This window comes from Gobio gobio (genome assembly GCF_949357685.1).
Source record: "Gobio gobio genome assembly, chromosome: 8".
Taxonomy (NCBI): domain Eukaryota; kingdom Metazoa; phylum Chordata; class Actinopteri; order Cypriniformes; family Gobionidae; genus Gobio; species Gobio gobio.
The window spans coordinates 58,288,888-58,296,387 of NC_137114.1; the positions used below are offsets into that span (position 1 = coordinate 58,288,888).

Here is a 7,500-nt window from a genome sequence, read left to right on the forward strand (position 1 = left end):
CACTCCTCAACACACTCCTCGACACACACCTCGACACACTCCTCGACACACTCCTCGACACACTCCTCGACACACTCCTCGACACACTCCTCGACACACTCCTCAACACTCCTCGACTAACTCCTCGACACACTCCTCGACACACTCCTCGACACACTCCTCAACACACTCCTCAACACACTCCTCAACACTCCTCGACTAACTCCTCGACACACTCCTCAACACACTCCTCGACACACACCTCGACACACTCCTCGACACACTCCTCGACACACTCCTCAACACTCCTCAACACACTCCTCAACACACTCCTCGACACACACCTCGACACACTCCTCGACACACTCCTCGACACACTCCTCAACACACTCCTCAACACTCCTCAACACTCCTCAACACTCCTCGACACACACCTCGACACACTCCTCGACACACTCCTCGACACACTCCTCGACACACTCCTCGACACACTCCTCGACACACTCCTCGACACACTCCTCGACACACCCCTCGACACACCCCTCGACACACCCCTCGACACACCCCTCGACACACTCCTCGACACACTCCTCGACACACCCCTCGACACACCCCTCGACACACTCCCCGACACACTCCCCGACACACTCCCCGACACACTCCTCGACACACCCCTCGACACACCCCCCGACACACTCCTCGACACACTCCTCGACACACTCCTCGACACACTCCTCGACACACTCCTCGACACACTCCTCGACACACTCCTCGACACACTCCTCGACACACTCCTCGACACACCCCTCGACACACCCCTCGACACACCTCTCGACACACCCCTCGACACACCCCTCGACACACCCCTCGACACACTCCCCGACACACTCCCCGACACACTCCCCGACACACTCCTCGACACACTCCTCGACACACTCCTCGACACACTCCTCGACACACTCCTCGACACACTCCCCGACACACTCCCCGACACACTCCCCGACACACTCCTCGACGACACACTCCTCAACACACTCCTCAACACACTCCTCAACACACTCCTCAACACACTCCTCAACACTCCTCAACACACTCCTCAACACACTCCTCAACACTCCTCAACACACTCCTCAACACACTCCTCAACACTCCTCGACACACTCCTCGACACACTCCTCGACACACTCCTCGACACACTCCTCGACACACTCCTCAACACACTCCTCAACACACTCCTCAACACACTCCTCAACACACTCCTCAACACACTCCTCAACACACTCCTCGACACACTCCTCGACACCCCTCAACACACTCCTCGACACACTCCTCGACACTCTCCTCGACACTCTCCTCAACACACCCCTCGACACTCCTCAACACACCCCTCAAAACTCCTCAACATACCCCTCAACACACCCCTCAACACACTCCTCAACACACCCCTCAAAACACCCCTCAACACACTCCTCAACACACCCCTCAACACACCCCTCAACACACTCCTCAACACACCCCTCAACACACCCCTCAACACACTCCTCAACACACTCCTCAACACACTCCTCAACACACTCCTCAACACACTCCTCAACACACTCCTCAAAACTCCTCAAAACTCCTCAACGCACCCCTCAACGCACCCCTCAACGCACCCCTCAACACACTCCTCAACACATCCCTCAACACACCCCTCAACACTCCTCAACACACTCCTCAACACACTCCTCAACACACCCGTCAACACACCCCTCAACACACCCCTCAACACACTCCTCAACACTCCTCAACACACTCCTCAACACACCCCTCAACACACCCCTCAACACTCCTCAACACACACCTCAACACACTCCTCAACACACCCCTCAACACACTCCTCAACACTCCTCAACACACTCCTCAACACACCCCTCAACACACCCCTCAACACTCCTCAACACACACCTCAACACACTCCTCAACACACCCGTCAACACACCCCTCAACACACCCCTCAACACACCCCTCAACACACCCCTCAACACACACCTCAACACACTCCTCAACACACTCCTCAACACACCCGTCAACACACCCCTCAACACACCCCTCAACACACCCCTCAACACACCCCTCAACACACCCCTCAACACTCCTCAACACACTCCTCAACACACTCCTCAACACACCCCTCAACACACCCCTCAACACACCCCTCAACACACCCCTCAACACACCCCTCAACACACTCGTCAACACACCCCTCGACACACCCCTCGACACACCCCTCGACACACCCCTCGACACTCCTCAACACACTCCTCAACACACTCCTCAACACACTCCTCAGCACACTCCTCAACACACTCCTCAACACACTCCTCAACACACTCCTCAACACACCCGTCAACACACCCGTCAACACACCCCTCAACACACCCCTCAACACACCCCTCAACACTCCTCAACACACTCCTCAACACACTCCTCAACACACCCCTCAACACACCCCTCAACACACCCCTCAACACACCCCTCAACACACCCCTCAACACACCCCTCAACACACCCCTCAACACACCCCTCAACACACTCCTCAACACACTCCTCAACACACCCGTCAACACACCCGTCAACACACCCCTCAACACACCCCTCAACACACCCCTCAACACACCCCTCAACACAACCCTCAACACACCCCTCAACACACCCCTCAACACACCCCTCAACAAACCCCTCAACACACCCCTCAACACACACCTCAACACACTCCTCAACACACTCCTCAACACACTCCTCAACACACACCTCAACACACTCCTCAACACACTCCTCAACACACTCCTCAACACACCCGTCAACACACCCCTCAACACACCCCTCAACACACCCCTCAACACACCCCTCAACACACCCCTCAACACACCCCTCAACACACCCCTCAACACACCCGTCAACACACCCGTCAACACACCCCTCAACACACCCCTCAACACACCCCTCAACACACCCCTCAACACACCCCTCAACACACCCCTCAACACACCCCTCAACACACCCCTCAACACACCCCTCAACACACTCCTCAACACACCCCTCAACACACCCCTCAACACACCCCTCAACACACACCTCAACACACACCTCAACACTCCTCAACACACACCTCAACACACACCTCAACACACTCCTCAACACACTCCTCAACACACTCCTCAACACACCCGTCAACACACCCCTCAACACACCCCTCAACACACCCCTCGACACTCCTCAACACACCCCTCAACACTCCTCAACACTCCTCAACACACACCTCAACACACTCCTCAACACACTCCTCAACACACTCCTCAACACACCCGTCAACACACCCCTCAACACACCCCTCAACACACCCCTCGACACTCCTCAACACACTCCTCAACACACTCCTCAACACACCCGTCAACACACCCGTCAACACACCCCTCAACACACTCCTCAACACACTCCTCAACACACTCCTCAACACACCCGTCAACACACCCCTCAACACACCCCTCAACACACCCCTCGACACTCCTCAACACACTCCTCAACACACTCCTCAACACACCCGTCAACACACCCGTCAACACACCCGTCAACACACCCCTCAACACACCCCTCAACACACCCCTCAACACACCTCTCAACACTCCTCAACACACACCTCAACACACTCCTCAACACACCCGTCAACACACCCCTCAACACACCCCTCAACACACTCCTCAACACACACCTCAACACACTCCTCAACACACCCGTCAACACACCCGTCAACACACCCCTCAACACACCCCTCAACACACCCCTCAACACACACCTCAACACACCCCTCAACACACTCCTCAACACACTCCTCAACACACTCCTCAACACACTCCTCAACACACCCGTCAACACACCCGTCAACACACCCCTCAACACACCCCTCAACACACCCCTCAACACACCCCTCAACACACCCCTCAACACACCCCTCAACACACCCCTCAACACACCCCTCAACACACCCCTCAACACACTCCTCAACACACTCCTCAACACACTCCTCAACACACTCCTCAACACACCCGTCAACACACCCGTCAACACACCCCTCAACACACCCCTCAACACACCCCTCAACACACCCCTCAACACACCCCTCAACACTCCTCAACACACTCCTCAACACACCCCTCAACACACCCCTCAACACACACCTCAACACACACCTCAACACTCCTCAACACACCCCTCAACACACCCCTCAACACTCCTCAACACACACCTCAACACACTCCTCAACACACCCGTCAACACACCCCTCAACACACCCCTCAACACACCCCTCAACACACCCCTCAACACACACCTCAACACACTCCTCAACACACTCCTCAACACACCCGTCAACACACCCCTCAACACACCCCTCAACACACCCCTCAACACACCCCTCAACACACCCCTCAACACTCCTCAACACACTCCTCAACACACTCCTCAACACACCCCTCAACACACCCCTCAACACACCCCTCAACACACCCCTCAACACACCCCTCAACACACTCGTCAACACACCCCTCGACACACCCCTCGACACACCCCTCGACACACCCCTCGACACTCCTCAACACACTCCTCAACACACTCCTCAACACACTCCTCAGCACACTCCTCAACACACTCCTCAACACACTCCTCAACACACTCCTCAACACACCCGTCAACACACCCGTCAACACACCCCTCAACACACCCCTCAACACACCCCTCAACACTCCTCAACACACTCCTCAACACACTCCTCAACACACCCCTCAACACACCCCTCAACACACCCCTCAACACACCCCTCAACACACCCTCAACACACCCCTCAACACACCCCTCAACACACCCCTCAACACACTCCTCAACACACTCCTCAACACACCCGTCAACACACCCGTCAACACACCCCTCAACACACCCCTCAACACACCCCTCAACACACCCCTCAACACAACCCTCAACACACCCCTCAACACACCCCTCAACACACCCCTCAACAAACCCCTCAACACACCCCTCAACACACACCTCAACACACTCCTCAACACACTCCTCAACACACTCCTCAACACACACCTCAACACACTCCTCAACACACTCCTCAACACACTCCTCAACACACCCGTCAACACACCCCTCAACACACCCCTCAACACACCCCTCAACACACCCCTCAACACACCCCTCAACACACCCTCAACACACCCCTCAACACACCCGTCAACACACCCGTCAACACACCCCTCAACACACCCCTCAACACACCCCTCAACACACCCCTCAACACACCCCTCAACACACCCCTCAACACACCCCTCAACACACCCCTCAACACACCCCTCAACACACTCCTCAACACACCCCTCAACACACCCCTCAACACACCCCTCAACACACACCTCAACACACACCTCAACACTCCTCAACACACACCTCAACACACACCTCAACACACTCCTCAACACACTCCTCAACACACTCCTCAACACACCCGTCAACACACCCCTCAACACACCCCTCAACACACCCCTCGACACTCCTCAACACACCCCTCAACACTCCTCAACACTCCTCAACACACACCTCAACACACTCCTCAACACACTCCTCAACACACTCCTCAACACACCCGTCAACACACCCCTCAACACACCCCTCAACACACCCCTCGACACTCCTCAACACACTCCTCAACACACTCCTCAACACACCCGTCAACACACCCGTCAACACACCCCTCAACACACTCCTCAACACACTCCTCAACACACTCCTCAACACACCCGTCAACACACCCCTCAACACACCCCTCAACACACCCCTCGACACTCCTCAACACACTCCTCAACACACTCCTCAACACACCCGTCAACACACCCGTCAACACACCCGTCAACACACCCCTCAACACACCCCTCAACACACCCCTCAACACACCTCTCAACACTCCTCAACACACACCTCAACACACTCCTCAACACACCCGTCAACACACCCCTCAACACACCCCTCAACACACTCCTCAACACACACCTCAACACACTCCTCAACACACCCGTCAACACACCCGTCAACACACCCCTCAACACACCCCTCAACACACCCCTCAACACACACCTCAACACACCCCTCAACACACCCCTCAACACACTCCTCAACACACTCCTCAACACACTCCTCAACACACTCCTCAACACACCCGTCAACACACCCGTCAACACACCCCTCAACACACCCCTCAACACACCCCTCAACACACCCCTCAACACACCCCTCAACACACCCCTCAACACACCCCTCAACACACCCCTCAACACACCCCTCAACACACTCCTCAACACACTCCTCAACACACTCCTCAACACACTCCTCAACACACCCGTCAACACACCCGTCAACACACCCCTCAACACACCCCTCAACACACCCCTCAACACACCCCTCAACACACCCCTCAACACTCCTCAACACACTCCTCAACACACCCCTCAACACACCCCTCAACACACACCTCAACACACACCTCAACACTCCTCAACACACACCTCAACACACTCCTCAACACACTCCTCAACACACCCGTCAACACACCCGTCAACACACCCCTCAACACACCCCTCAACACACCCCTCAACACACCCCTCGACACTCCTCAACACACCCCTCAACACTCCTCAACACTCCTCAACACACACCTCAACACACTCCTCAACACACTCCTCAACACACTCCTCAACACACCCGTCAACACACCCCTCAACACACCCCTCAACACACCCCTCAACACACCCCTCAACACACCCCTCAACACACCCCTCAACACACCCCTCGACACTCCTCAACACACTCCTCAACACACCCGTCAACACACCCGTCAACACACCCCTCAACACACCCCTCAACACACCCCTCAACACACCCCTCAACACTCACCTCAACACACACCTCAACACACTCCTCAACACACTCCTCAACACACCCGTCAACACACCCCTCAACACACTCCTCAACACACTCCTCAACACACCCCTCAACACACCCCTCAACACACCCCTCAACACACCCCTCAACACTCCTCAACACACCCCTCGACACTCCTCAACACACCCCTCAACACACCCCTCAACACTCCTCAACACACACCTCAACACACCCCTCAACACTCCTCAACACTCCTCAACACACACCTCAACACACTCCTCAACACACCCCTCAACACTCACCTCAACACACACCTCAACACACTCCTCAACACACCCGTCAACACACCCGTCAACACACCCCTCAACACACTCCTCAACACACCCGTCAACACACCCCTCAACACACCCCTCAACACACCCCTCAACACACCCCTCAACACACCCCTCAACACACCCCTCAACACACCCCTCAACACACCCCTCAACACACTCCTCAACTCACTCCTCAACTCACTCCTCAACTCACTCCTCAACACACACCTCA

The 7,500-nt window shown here is 55.6% G+C and overlaps 1 protein-coding gene across 1 annotated transcript in view; it reads right to left on the bottom strand.

Moving 5' to 3' along the window:
• LOC307130467 (solute carrier family 12 member 9) overlaps nucleotides 1-7,500 on the bottom strand; it is a 70,447-nt gene that overhangs the window by 46,209 nt on the left and 16,738 nt on the right. The window lies entirely within an intron of this gene.